Raw genomic sequence first — 14,522 nt, forward strand, 5'->3', positions numbered from 1 at the left:
CCAACTAATTCCTCACCCACCAGACAGTCCACCCATCAAATCCATACCTCTCCAGTTTAGACAGAAGGATGTTGTGGTGGACCATGTCAAAGGCCTTACAGAAGTCCAGATAGACGACATCTGTAGCCCTTCCCGTGTCCACTGATGTAGTCACGCCATCACAGAAGGCCACTAGGTTGGTCAGGCAGGACTTGCCCTTGGTGAAGCCATGTCAGCTGACTCAAATCACCTCCCTGTCCTCCATGTGCCTTAGTATAGCTTCTAGAAGGATCTGTTCCATGATCTTCCCAGGCACAGAGGTGAGACTGACTGGCCTGTAGTTCCCCGGGTCCTCCTTTTTTCCCTTTTTAAAAATGGGGGTTATGCTTCCCCTTTTCCAGTCAGTTTGGAGGAGGTGATCCTTGAATATTAGCCAATTTCTACTCATCAGTCCAAGGGAAAAAAGTTTTCCACATTTATGGGGGTTTGGGTGGTTGGTTGTTTGGGTTTTTTTGGGGGGGAGAGATGTTTTTGGGGTTGATTTGTTTTTTAGATTTTAAGGTACAACACAATTAGCATGTTTCAAGTATAATATACAACTAACTAGACACAGACACCACAAATACGTATTACATATACATTCTCACCCACACATACGCATTTAAAGCACACAATTTAAAATCTAGAGTATTACTGTGGAACAGCATCACTGGTCCATATGAAGTGACTCTGCTCCCACAGACAAGGCTCAGGTTTTTCTATTGCTTTCTTTTATTATGAAACACCCACAACTGGGCCACATGTTTTAAAAACAGCCTGGAAGGGGGCATCCCATACCGAAGAAACAGACAGACCAGAAACTCGACAGAGAGGCTACAGTAATACAACAAACAGTTAAAAGGAGTAATTCTCCAAGCATCAAGCAGAAATCCAAAGCACTAAATTTTGCTTTGCTCAGCTCATTTTCAGGTCTTTTATACACAGAGCCTGAAACGGTAGAATTGTACCGCCCAACTAACAACCCTGGCACACTGACTGTAACGTGAACCATCTCCTCCTGTCCTGGGGTCACTGCACAAGTTCTAGAAACCTTATTTAGATATTTTATTAGGTCACCTCACAATTTATGTCCCTGGTATGTCCTCCTTTCTTACTAGCTGCACTGTAAAAGCTGCATTTGCTCGATGTTCTCTGTACAATGTATTATCCTGTGACATTTTATCTGACCACTCTACAGAGAAGACAGTACTGAAATACACTTATTCTCCACAGGGATAGTCTTATTTTTTCCAGGAACACAGCCAAATAAAGATGGTTCTTCTATAGACTTTTTTTCTTTGTTAATCAATGCCAAACTTTCATATAGCTGAGTGCTATGATTTTCATTTTTTAAACAAACTTAATCCATCGTTTATTTAAAGAATATTATCGGTCTGTTTCAAATCATGCTAGCAAGTGGATTTACCAGCTTTCTTCAAGAAATGAGCCATAAATCCATCTTTTTTGTCAACAACATAAATCCAACGATCAACTTCCTCCAGAGGAACAAAGGCGACTTTCTGCTCCATTTTCTACAACGCAGATCAAAACCTTTGGTCTAAGGTTTGGACCAAACTTTAAACTCTAAAATGGACACATTTCAGTCACTCCCCAAAACACTGGGGGGGAGTGACTGAACTCCCCCAACCAACCAACCCACCCTATCTTGATTTTAAACAAAGAAAACATAAGATTTTTTTCCTCCAGCACTCGTCCTTCCATCTGCACACTCCACAAGCCCATGAACAAGCAGACTCATTAATGATAAGGCCAGACACTACCACGCTCCTCTTATCCACTGTGACTCAGGCTGAATCTACATTATATGTTTCTGCTGCAAATGCACTTGTCAGGTGCACAATGTGTTGGCCGATACATCACAGCAAGAACTGTGAGTATAATCTCAGCTTATGGCAGAAAGTGTGTTTTTGACAGTGAAGCTTATTTAGAAAGGGAAGAAGATGGTTGCAGGATGAACAAAGAAAGTTTAAACCACACTGCAATGAGCTGTATTCGCTAAAGGCTAATTTTGCCAATAAATTTCTTCTGGTGCAGATCTGCTTTAACACATGTTGTCTGTAAGGCTCATCATCATTTCTGAAAAAATCCCCTCTAAAATATCCTGCCTTGAAATAGTAAAGAGATTACAAACAAAACTTTTCCCTAAGATGAAATATAAAAATAATTTCTTGCAGCAATTTGCAATTATTAAGCTGAGTCAGCTGCAACAGTTTTAGTGAGCAATTGAAAGCTCTCTCCTACAAGTCTTATTAGATGTCATGGATTCTGAAGTAATGATTTCCTGACAAACACCACCAAGTTATGTAAGTTATATTTGGGGGGAGAGAAGGATTACTTCTTTTGGTTTGTTTTTTAACTCTGGCCCCTTCCCCAGAAATACCACGAATGTTCCTTTAAAGCCACTCTGTTCCTTTAACAGCAATGCTACTTTGAAATTCTCAAGCAAGAACGCAGAATGAACAATATATCAGATTATAACTCTGCTGTAAATTAGATATGGCCCCTTTGAGTTGCTGTGAATAGTTATTAAAAGTTGTCTTAGGATTATTTTAATTTTTAGAAGTGTGTGAACAAACATTTTTAATTAACATCTAGCTAGTAATGCTACCAGAAGTCTAAAATCATGATTTTAAAAATCATTTTCCTTGTGTTCACTCAGCATAAAGCTTCATTCAAAATGTTGTTAGTGAAAACTTGTTTGTTCACAATTTATTTTTTTAAATACAACAGGTCTTCATAGTCTAGACTTAGATGCTAAGTTATAATTGCAGGGACTGAAAATGCAGATAAACAGAACCATGCCCAAAGACTCATCACTAGAGATTATTCACACAGACCAGAAATTACTACCTCAGTTTAAATACTTAGTTCTAACTTATTAAACAAACACTGCATGCAAATATCTGAAGTATACATTGATACTTTACAGCAAGTTGTATAAAGTTTACTAATTCTTACCACCTTTATCCCTGCAGCACTGGGGTACGCATTAAGGGACAGGCCAAATCATCCTCTTGAATGTTACCTTAAATTGTCAACAGACTATCGTTTAACATACTATATTCACATGCCTCACCAGAACAAGTCCAAAACTGAAGACACAAAGTGAAAAAAAGCCAATGAACTTAGTGTTTTGACAAACTCTACAGTGTTTCAAGATGCTACTAGCTTACTCACAGGAAAGCTGGCAGAAGGGAAAGCACAGCCCTCAACTGATCCAGTGCAGTCTTGTTTTCTAGCCCAAGCACTGAACGAAGGAGGTAGGGATGAAAGGCTATTTTCAAACTTGCCTACAGCTAAAAGCATCTACAACTTTAAGATATCTGAGTCTATAAGAAAAATGTTTGTCCTGCACAAATCAATTCTGTGCACTCTAGTTTGATTTCTAACAAGCCAGATCTCTCCCATCTCCTTCCACAAAGAGAAAACTAGGTAAAACGCCTGAAAATTAAAGAAAATATATTAGTGAATATGTTCCTCTGAGTTCCTGGCAACCTCTGGCAGTAGGGTGAGGATAGACAGTCAATGGCAGTAACATCTAAAACCAGCACAGCAAGATTTACAAGAGAGGTCACCCCTCCAAGCCTTCACTCTGTTTTAAATATGTGGGTTTCTGGTTACCTTCCTTCACCCCCTCCTTCAGATGAGGCGAAAAGAGAGGAGGAAAAAGAAATTAACATTTTGAACTGTGCAATAAAATGACACCTTTACAATTTTAGTATCTGTCCGCATGGAAATATCCTAGCATTGGACTGGAAACCAGCATCACATGACCCATACATGACAAATCTCAAACAAACCTTGCAAAGTTTTGTGAAAGAACCTTTCAAAATGAACAGACTGTCAATGAGATTAAAACAAACCAACCCTCCCCCCCCAAAACCCCAAACAAACACACAAACACACACAAAACCAAACTAGAGCTAATATTCAACGCTATTACAGTAGGTGAATAGTGTCTGATCTTGTTCCCAGAAGCCACAAAGATCTTCATAGGACCAAGAGCCAAACCCCAAACACCTTATACTTCAGAAGCAGAGGGAGTTATAGTAGTTCTGGGGCAGAAGATGGCAAGGACATTCAGATGCCATGCTAGCTTCTTGCAGGATGAAGCACTGCTTTGCATGCTGTTGGGTTTTGAATCATGCAGTATAATCCTGGCCTAGGCAATCTTCTCCGATTTGTAGTCTCCCATGCCTAGAGATTCAGGTCACCCAACAGTCCCTGTGTGCCAGGATCATCCAGCTACTAGCGACACTGGTGTTGCATTTTAGATCTTTCAAGGGTTACATGCAGTTGAAGAGCCAAGGCAGGCCAATTCTGATGCAGTGACATCAGGACAACCTGTGCAATACTACTGCAATCTTTTGTGTTAGCTTAATTATCTTTAAGTCACCAAAAAATACCTTTTGGTTTGTTTAATATCCTAGCTGTTACCAGAATTTAGTGATATATTTGCAACCAACATCATCTTCTGATCAACAGAGCCTCCTTAGGTGAAGAAAGGTTAAGTACACCTTATAAACCTATGCGCCCACACCACAGCAGTCTGCAGATTTCGTATCAGCTTAACACTTGCATATAAGTCACCTAATAAAACCTCAAAATTAACTCCTTACTGCACAGGCCAGGCTATACAGCAAACAATTACCTGAGTGCACTAATGTGCTGCCTGTGAAATATGTTAGTATCAGCAGAGGAGCAGCAGAAAGATTTTCAGCCAGAAGCAATCTGCTCAAGGGAGAAGTGGCATCAAACAAGAGAAGCTATGAAGCACAGCCTTCAGTTATTTGCATTATTTTGGGAATTTACATCTAAGGTACCATTTTATATAATACTAACTTGCATGCAAACAAAAAACCCTTCACTGAACAGGTGAATTTACAAAGAAGTTCTGAATTTTTTCGTTTTTCCCCAAATCAAAGATACTGTAACTGTTATTAGAACCGTCCATTTTCCTTTCCTTATATTGTTGTATAACATCTATCACTCAGCCACAAATGCTACCAGTTCCCATGAATCTTTTGTTATGATGTGCAGATGTAAGGCCTGTACTACAATTGCTTTTGTGCCTGACGTGCTCAGATGCAAGTTTCCAACTTTCAAAGAAACAAAAGAAGTAGGTCCATAAAGAAAGAAAGTATGTGTATTCCCTGCAAAGGTTTTGCATGAAAAAAAATAAGAGAAAAGTCTGCTGGGGGAGGGGTATGTGTTAAATCTGAAGATCTTCCCCAACATGCAAACTACTTCATCTAGAAATCAACTTCAGCTGTCATAAAAAGTGTTGTAGCTCTTTGTACTCTAATTCCATCCATTAACTGAAAACCTTTACAACCCAAAAGCTTTACAAGAGTTTAACAATTAAGGTAACTCTATAGAGTCACTTGATTTAAAACATGTCCTGAAAAGTAAGCAATTAGTCAGCACTTCTAGGAGGCACTTAACATTCCCTTTGTGGTGAACAATACATCTAGAAGTGAGAAAAGCCAGTTCATTTTGATAGTGCTTCTATCAGAAAGCTGATCAAGTTGTCTAAACGGTAATTTTTGGGGAACTGTAACGATGATAATGAAGTCTTTTCCCTGAGGACAAAAGGGCTGTACAAATTAAAAAAATAACAAGAAAACAGCAGTACAAATATACAATACTGCATTTTCAAGCAGTACTTGCTCAAGAATCTGAACAGATACGGCTTTTTTTTTTTTTCCATCTTGAGTGCTGAAGCAGAAAAACCTCTTTTCCACTTGCTCAACTTTCATGTGAGCAGTTCCTAAATCTGGTGCTCTCCTGCACTTGGTGGTCTAACACCTGGTCTTCCCCTGGCAAAGAGTCAACATTAAAGTGTCAGAGTATGTGTTATTCCCAGCTGCTGATCTTATTAAGAGGGTCACATGTTTAACACAGGTCAGGAATACACAGTTTCAGAAAGGATGACTAGGACCAAGAAGCCTTCCTGAAACTGCCCTGAAACCCCCCGACTCACTTCACAAGCACCCCATTCCCTTCTTCTTCATCTGAGGTCCCCTCTCCTCTCTCCTGGTATACACACAATATTTTATTGAGTAGCAAGACAACTAAAATAGAAAAAAGTGAAGTAAGTTGTAGCGTATGAACATGAGAAATGAGAAGCTCAAACCTCAAAATGTACATAGGAGATGGCCAGTAAGGAGTCTAGACATTTTAGATTCTGATGGCTTCCTAGACAAAAATACCAGAGTAAAAATTAGACTTGGCTGCTGTGTCTCAGTTAGCAACTGAGAAATATTTTCCATTAGTAAATGTATTGCATTTCTCATTATTGATAACAGACATGGGAACCAAGTCTAACTTCTACTCCGGTATTTCAGTTATACATATAACCTCACACACAATTAACAGATGGTTTTGGCAGCGGTAGCAAAGGCTACCCAAACCAGTTATTCTTTAATCGCCACCATTGTTGCTGTAACACGCTCTGAAAGGGCCCAATCATATTCCTCTGAACTATCACAACGGCACTGAGTAGTGACGTTCAGAGAACGACTGTTCAGTATCCTATGACAGGTTGCTAAAAAGACCAGAGTGTTGGCAAAACATTTGATTTTTTTCTACATGGGACACTGCCAATAAAATGCATTATTCATGACTACGTATTTGTGCTAGCTTATACTGTTCTTAACATTCCATTTCAAAGTAGGCAATTCTCATGTTTTCAGTAAGATAGATACATATAATAAATATACGTGTACACACGAGCACAGAACAGATGAGTAGTTTGGTACTTAAATCAACTTGATCATTAAATACGTGATGTATCCTACCTTAGATCAACTACACTTGACAAGTAAACTTTAGTGAAAAATTGAACTTGTGGGTAATGATGACCTTAGCGTAAATTCTGCTGCTAAATCATTTCTTTTCATGAATTGCAAGAGTTTATAAAACTGTATCTGGAATAACCATCAACTGAGCATAATAGGAGACAGATTAGACTGCAGGAAAATGAGAGGGGTTTTGCTTTTCCACGTTTCAGATTTTATTAACTGTTCTTAGATTCTTTTATGGCTTATTCCTACCACTGTCTGCCAGGCAACAGTGTGAAACCAAAAGACATTTACATGGCTAAAAAATGTAAATATTAGTGAAAGAAGCATGCATACAAGAACAGTTTGGGGATTTTTTTTTTTTTTTTTTTTTTTTTTTTTTTTTTTCCCTTTGCTTGTTCCATGTGCCACCCTTACCTATATTTCAAGCTTTGGAGGAAGTTCTGAAATGTAACCAGATTTATTAAAAGCTGAGAGGTTTTCTGTCATAAAACTGTGTAAGAGAATTGCAATTTTTGCAACTGCAATATGGTAAGACAGAAAGTGAATATATTACTGTATTACCTTCCTAAAACATACCCTTCATATAACAACTTAGAAAGTGACCTCTAACAAAGATTTACAAGAAAAAAAGTATTTTGTCCTTTAGTTACAGTTGTTGGAGTGGTTTTTTGTTTTGGTTGGGATTTTTTGTTTGTTTTGGGGAAGGGGGAGTTGGTGTTTGGGTTTTTTGTTTGAGTTGTTTTGTTTTGTTTTAAATCTAGGCATATTGAAGTGTTTACTCCCACTGCTTTAACAGATCATCAGTATGGAAAAAGTTATGAGTTCACTTTACCTTTGATCTATTTCATTTTTCTTCTTGCAGTTTCCTCTTCATGTAAAGTATTATGAAAGAGTGCAAAAGTACATAATCATCTAGTTTTGATCACTGAGCATATTACTGTGCATATTCGGAAAATACAAATACTCTTCTAAAAAAGACCAACTGGCCTGACAACAGTGCATTATTCCTAACTAATGAGAATCTCTGTCTCTCTGGCTACAAGCCAAATCAAAAACATTTTGATTGCGTTTTTCCTCCCTTTTCTCTCTGTTTTGGGATGGTGGGTGGAAGGGGCATGAGCGTTACATCTTTTTTTACATTCTTAAATGCTTTTAGAATCTAATAAAATGAAACTAATGCTATCATTGGCTCCAATTTATAAGTTGTAAAGAGATAGGAAAAGCATAAATCCATCCTTTTGTTATTTCCAAAGCTGGAAATATAAGTAATGCAAAAGAAACATCTTTCCTGTTTATATGTTGTCAAAGGCCCATTGAAACTGTGGAAGAAAATATTCAAGATACGGTATTTCTATGAAGTTCAGGAAAGAAGCCATGTTTCACAAAGAGACTTTTTTTCTTTTGGAGGAAAAGACCCAAACATGCAAGTTCAACAGATTATATTATAAAGAAGCTGCAAGCAGCTAAAACAGTCCTCATCTTTCCAAACAATGCATTGATTTCTCACCTCAAAAAACTGACTGAAAAAAGTATGTGAAATGGCAGTACAATAGATTCATTTTCTTGCTTGTTCAGGGAAAAAAGATAGTATAAATAAGATCTACACTACAGATCAAAAAAAACTATCAAAAGATTACACAGCGTCAAGGATATTCCATTAGTCTTTCACTTCAGGAGACCAGTCTCTTTATCACAGATGACTACCTACAGGGTAACCTCAAGCTAGCCATTTATGTAACATCACCAAAACCACCACTGAACTTAGCATTTCTGGCAACCACAGCTTTGTCCCAAGAACAGAACAAAAAGGTTATACAGTAAGTCACATCCAGGGACTGAAATGAGAGCTGAGAAAAATTAGACCTGTTCTAGAATGGGCGAAGGCAAAACAGGACTTTTTAAAACAAAAGTTCCCTGAAGGGTGGGGAGAGGAACCCTTCTGTAAATTTTCTGGTTAAGTGCTAAAACATGTCTCAAATTGTTATTAATACAGCGTATTGATTTCTCTCATTTCTGCTTCAATAAAGCATAAATATCAACAATGAACAAAGCTCCAGAAAACTCTGCTACTTGACACTGTAGAGAGGCACAAGCCTGTCCACAGCCAGCTGATAGCCTTTCACGCAGATTATAAGAGATTTTACATTACAACTTCTCCATCTCTCTTCATCTTCTGCACTACTGCCAAAATAAGTTTCTAGTACTTTTTTTAAACATCTGACGATTCCTAGTTGTTCACAAACCAATATGAATGCAATTTCAGAAGTGCAAATTGTTTTCAAATCACACTAATAGAAAGAGAAGCAAATAATGCAAAATGGCTTAGGATAACATCGATAACAGTACCATCGCTTATTTAAAATCATTCAATAAACAAAAACTAGCAGAAATTTTAATATTTGTAATTATTTTGTCTTAACAAAGACTTACCCTCTTGCAGGATCTAAGGCAATTGCTCTGGGTTGGTCCAATTCTTGCCAAAACAAAACTTTTCTCAGTGATCCGTCTAAATTAGAAACTTCAATCCGATTTGTTTCAGAATCTGTCCAGTATAATTTCTCTCCCAGCCAGTCACATGCCAGCCCATCAGGTGACAGAAGTCCAGAAATGACCACATTTTGTACACTCCCAGATTTATTGAATTCTGTTCGTTTAATGGCTTCTTCACTTACATCACTCCAGTATATCAACCCCTTTACAAACACGAAGTCCACTGCTGCTGCGTCCTCTAAGCCACCCACAATCACCGTGGCGTTCTCCTTCCCGTTTGCAGCATCCACCAGTCGCAGATCACGTCGGTTCGCGTACAGCAACAGTGGGGCAGCTTTAAATGGGAGAAATAAGGGGTGGGGGGACAGACAGATGCATTAACACCACTCATTTTAAGTATAACTTGCACTATGATGATGCATCAGGCCATAACTACTAATTTAAGAAATTAAAAAAAAAAAATAAAAAAAGGTGGGGGGACATTTTGAAGTTTGACTAAAAAGCACCGACTTGAAGCCTTTCAACAGTGCTACAACTCAAGATGGTAACTTCATAATGGGCAGCTCATTATTCTGGGCTGTGCATTATTAAAATAAGATTAAAGAACAAGGGAGAGAACAAAGAAAACAGAGGTTTGAAGTGCCCAAATGACACTGTTCTGTAGAGAAGGATGCTTAAATAAGAATATGAAAGACAAGGGTAAAGCAGTTTTCTAAGCACTCAGTAATGGCCCACCTGAGCAAAGATTCTTTTTTTTTTTTGCTAGAATTTAGTAATATATACCCCACTTCCATAAAAGCATAATTCATGTCAAGCTATCAAAGCCACCTATGTGTTGATACCCTCCAAAATTATCTATCTCAGACATTTCACATATAATACAGACAAATACAAAATTCATTGCGCAGCATGAGATGAATGTTGTTTTAGAGTGTCGACATTGGTATGAGGAGGTAGGGAGAAAAATAAATCCACAGGACTGGACAACACTGAGTTCTTTCAAACTCAGCTCTACCACTCCTGTTTAGTTGTCTAACACAAAGCCTTTATTTTATATGCTTTATTTGCTTACTCTATCAGTTTGAACGGTCTGTATATTTTTCATACACAACACCCAAGATGACTAATGAAAAGTAGTAACCATGAAAACAGATAGTTTCTTAAATGTAATATGGCTGTTTAATTGTCCTTAACCACAAGCTATATATAACATTATGAAAATTCCAGTCTCATTCCTACTTCAGTGAAAGGTTAAGAAAAATACTACAATTGTATAAAGCAGATAATCACATCCTTTTAAACCCACTATCAGAAAACATTTCTACCTTTCCCTGTGTTTACTCAGGCACTGTAGCAACAGAGCTGTACAGCAGCATTTAGATACATACTATGACTGGCATACTAAATGCCCCTCTACCTGTCACCACACAAATTTAACAAAAATCTTGCAGATTTATTCATCAGCATAGGTGGGTACTTCAAACTTCTAGCAGGATATGTGTCCTAACTGAAAGGCTTGCATTTATAGAACCACAGATGTGCATGGTTGAATAATGTCATGGGCTACACTGCCAGAAAAGATACAGTTCCTTGTGTGAGAAACTCACACTGAAATTAGAAATACTAACACACACTTCAGAAAATTCAAAAGCTAGTTTCCAAGATGAGACTACTTCCTCATTACCACAGAACTGTTTATCAAAGACGCTGCCACATGTGTATTGGGAGAAGCTGAAGGAACTAAGAAGTTCCTTAATCTACCTCCAAATGAACAAGTTCTGCTATATATGTTTGGAAGCCTTTTACTTTCCTTCTTCCTTTTTTAAAAAAAAAAAAAAAACAACCAAAAAACCCGAGCTAAATTGTTTAGTTTAGAAAACTAAATTTTAGAATTTTAGAAACACTAAATTTTAGAAACCTAAATTTTTAGAAAAACTGAATGCTTTCTTGTTTTTAATAATGCTAAATTTGTATTCACCCCTCCAGAAAGCTAGTTTTTATTGTGCAGCAAAACATTCAGTTTAGAGATTATATTTCCATGCAGAAGGGGTTGACTTCTTTCAATCAGAAAGCAGAATCCTTATATTAAGTAGGTTTATTACCTTACTTCACTATCTCCTTCCCTTCCTTGCACAATTTCCTACCTCCTAAAGATTTAAAATTAATTACAGTAGAGTTTCTTGAAGTGCAGGTTGCTTATGATGACTGCATTTTTCAGAAAAAAGTATTTAATAAACTGAAAGTGGTAAAAAATAAGATATGCAATAAAACCCTCTACTTTTTAAAGCCTGCATACAATTGTAACCTGAAAAATCTAGTTAATAGCCAGCTCAATGTCATCTAGTGCACCATAGGAAAGTGTGCAGCCAAAAGGCAGAGCTCTCTCTAAGTCAGCATGCCCAGCATTTGAAAAAAGGTAAATCTATGCACAAATGAGTACAGGTTCCATTATTATGAGCAACACGGAGCAAGAGTGCCCATGCACACAGCATGCACTGAATTGGAACACCAGGCATGTCAAGTGTAATCACCAAGGCCTGAAGGCACTGCTGAGCCTAACACAACCGCATTGCGTAGGTTATTCACTCCTTGCTGGAGCTCAGATCTGGCTGAGGAAGGACTGGAGAAAACGGTCTTTTCATGAATGATACAATTTATTTGAATGATGGCTCAGAAGAAACACAGCTACACTTAGGATGTGTAGTTTCATGCAGATTGATTCAAAGCCGCAACTTGTAACACATTCCACAGGGCTGGCAGATGAGGATATTAAGCTTTCCAACTTGTTGCGACATTCAGGAATGAAGCATGCATCACCAAAATAATAAAAACCAGGTTTGCTGTCCCACCCCTTCCAACCCTTCCCAGAAAACACGAAGGCTTCAATATCCTATAAAACCAAATTACTGAAGTTGGCAGCATTAGTGTCTAGTATCATCTTTGCCATTTACTTGACTCAAACAGCAATGCTAAAAGGAAAATTGTGGCAGAAGATCCCATCCTGCCCCATATAACTCACTTTAAAAGAAGCACAGGACACTGAAAAGACAGCTTTCTTGAATAATGCAGTTATGAGCTATACTAATAGCCTAAGGGAAGAAGTCCAAGAGAAACTCCTTTCAAAGCTAGGCAACTATTTTGCAGTTTAAGTTATAATGGGGCAAAGAGATACAACTCAGATTATTTTTTTTTAAGTAGTCAAAGCTGAATTCTTTATATATGTTTCTATTTCCCTTTCTATACACATCATAAAAATATATATTTTAACTGCAGCAAACTATAATACATTGAAGAGAAGTGCACAGTTTTAAAAGTAAAAGAAAAAACACCCATCTTGGAAATCAGCAACTGAAACAGTAGTGAATATTACCATGTCCTCTATCACCTAGGAGGTCTACATGTTTGTTGTGGTTTAACCTGGCAGGCAGCTAAATACCACACAGCTCTTTGCTCGCTCCCCCCGCCCCACAGTGGGATGGGGGAGAGAATCGGGGAAAAAGAGTAAAATTCATGGGTTGAGATAAAGACAGTTTAATAGGACAGAAAAGGAAGGGAAAATAGTCATAATGATAATAGAATATACAAAGCAAGTGATGCACAATGCAATTGCTCACCACCCGCCGACCGATGCCCAGCCAGTTCCCGAGCAGCGGTCACTGCCCCCCAGCCAACTCCCTCCAGTTTATATACTGAGCATGACGTCATATGGTACGGAATAGCTCTGTGGCCAGTTTAGGTCAGCTGTCCTGGCTGTGCCCCCTCCCAGCTTCTCGCTGGCAGGGCTTTAGAAGCTGAAAAGTCCTTGACTAGTGTAAGCACTACTTAGCAACAACCGAAACATCGGTGTGTTATCAACATTGTTCTCGTACTAAATCCAGACCACAGCACTGTACCAGCTACTAGGAAGAAAATTAACTCTATCCCAGCCAAAACCAGGACAGTATCCACCCATGGGAAGCTGAAAAGTCCTTGACTAGTGCAAGCACTACTTAGCAAAAAAAACAAAAACAGTGTGTTATCACATCATTCTCATCCTAAATCCAAAACACAGCACTATGCCAGCTACTAGGAAGAAAATTAACTCTATCCCAGCCGAAACCAGGACAATGTAGTTTATTCTTCTAATTAAAGTACCCAATACAGTGTAAAAGCTATGCTTAGTTATAAAATAAGCTTTTTTTGTATCCACCAGCAGGAGCAAACATTTGCTCAGAGAACACAAAAGTTACAAAACCTAAAGTTTAAGACATTTGAACTGCAACAAAAATAATTTAAATCATAAGAAACTCTTGCCAATAGCGGGATCACTGAGCCTGCTTCTTAAGTCCAACATTCACATAACACCTTCCCTAAGCTTACCACATTCAATATTAAAATCCAGCCACTGCCTTTTTTGCCCTACCTTTACAACTAGAATTCTTCATCAGCATCCTTCTCCTCACCACCGAACTTCAGTTCTTGTACCAAATATTTCTCTTGGCTACAGCTCTTGTTTCTCTCCCTAGCATACTGAAAGCTGCTAATCCCCAAGATACTTAAGTCCGGTTTCCCTAACACTTGTTTACTTAAGTCTTGCTTTGTACGTCTGATTTGCAAGCGTCTGATACTGGCTTAAAAATGCTGCAGCCCACAGGATGCAAAGTGATGAACCAACATAAAAAGACCACTTTACCAGCTAAAAATGTTTTTCAATTTTTTTTGTGTTTAAGTGGCTACATTAAGCTGTCAGAATTTGTCCCGTTTTTCTTTAACCAGTCCAGTGGCCTTTTCCACAAGTTCCCGCTTACTCCCTTTCTACTTTCAATGATCCATGACACCTCTGCGTGCCACGAGGTCAGTGTTACCTTCATCATGCTCATTCTCTTTCACTGACATGGAATTTAGCCTGGTTAAAGCAATTAACATCATCACATTTTCCTCAAGCCCTTTTTTCTCATTCCCAACCCCCAGCAATGCTGTTTTACCCCCTCACTTAGTTAAGGGCCCCTCCCCAAGCTGATTCAAATCATTACGTCAGTGAAAGGTTTGACTGGGTTAGCAAGTTGAATCAACTCAAGAAGTGGTCCAGCAAACTCCAAAACTAACATAAGGCAAGCAGCAGGGAGTTGGAAGGGGGAGCAGCTCTCCCCCCTTTCACTGGCAGCCTGCTAGATCTGCTCAAGATGCGACTGCAGCCACATCCTTTCT

At 38.4% G+C, this 14,522-nt stretch overlaps 1 protein-coding gene across 1 annotated transcript in view; it reads right to left on the bottom strand.

The window, feature by feature from the left end:
• LRP6 (LDL receptor related protein 6) overlaps positions 1–9,637 on the bottom strand; it is a 113,260-nt gene extending 103,623 nt beyond the window's left edge. The window contains exon 1 of the mRNA XM_009283542.2: positions 9,276–9,637. The gene's annotated coding sequence lies outside the window, so the exon portion shown is untranslated. The remainder of the gene's footprint in view (positions 1–9,275) is intronic.
• Between the last annotated feature and the right edge of the window lie 4,885 nt (positions 9,638–14,522).

This window comes from Aptenodytes forsteri, unplaced genomic scaffold (genome assembly GCF_000699145.1).
Source record: "Aptenodytes forsteri isolate BGI_AS27 unplaced genomic scaffold, ASM69914v1 Scaffold486, whole genome shotgun sequence".
Classification (NCBI taxonomy): domain Eukaryota; kingdom Metazoa; phylum Chordata; class Aves; order Sphenisciformes; family Spheniscidae; genus Aptenodytes; species Aptenodytes forsteri.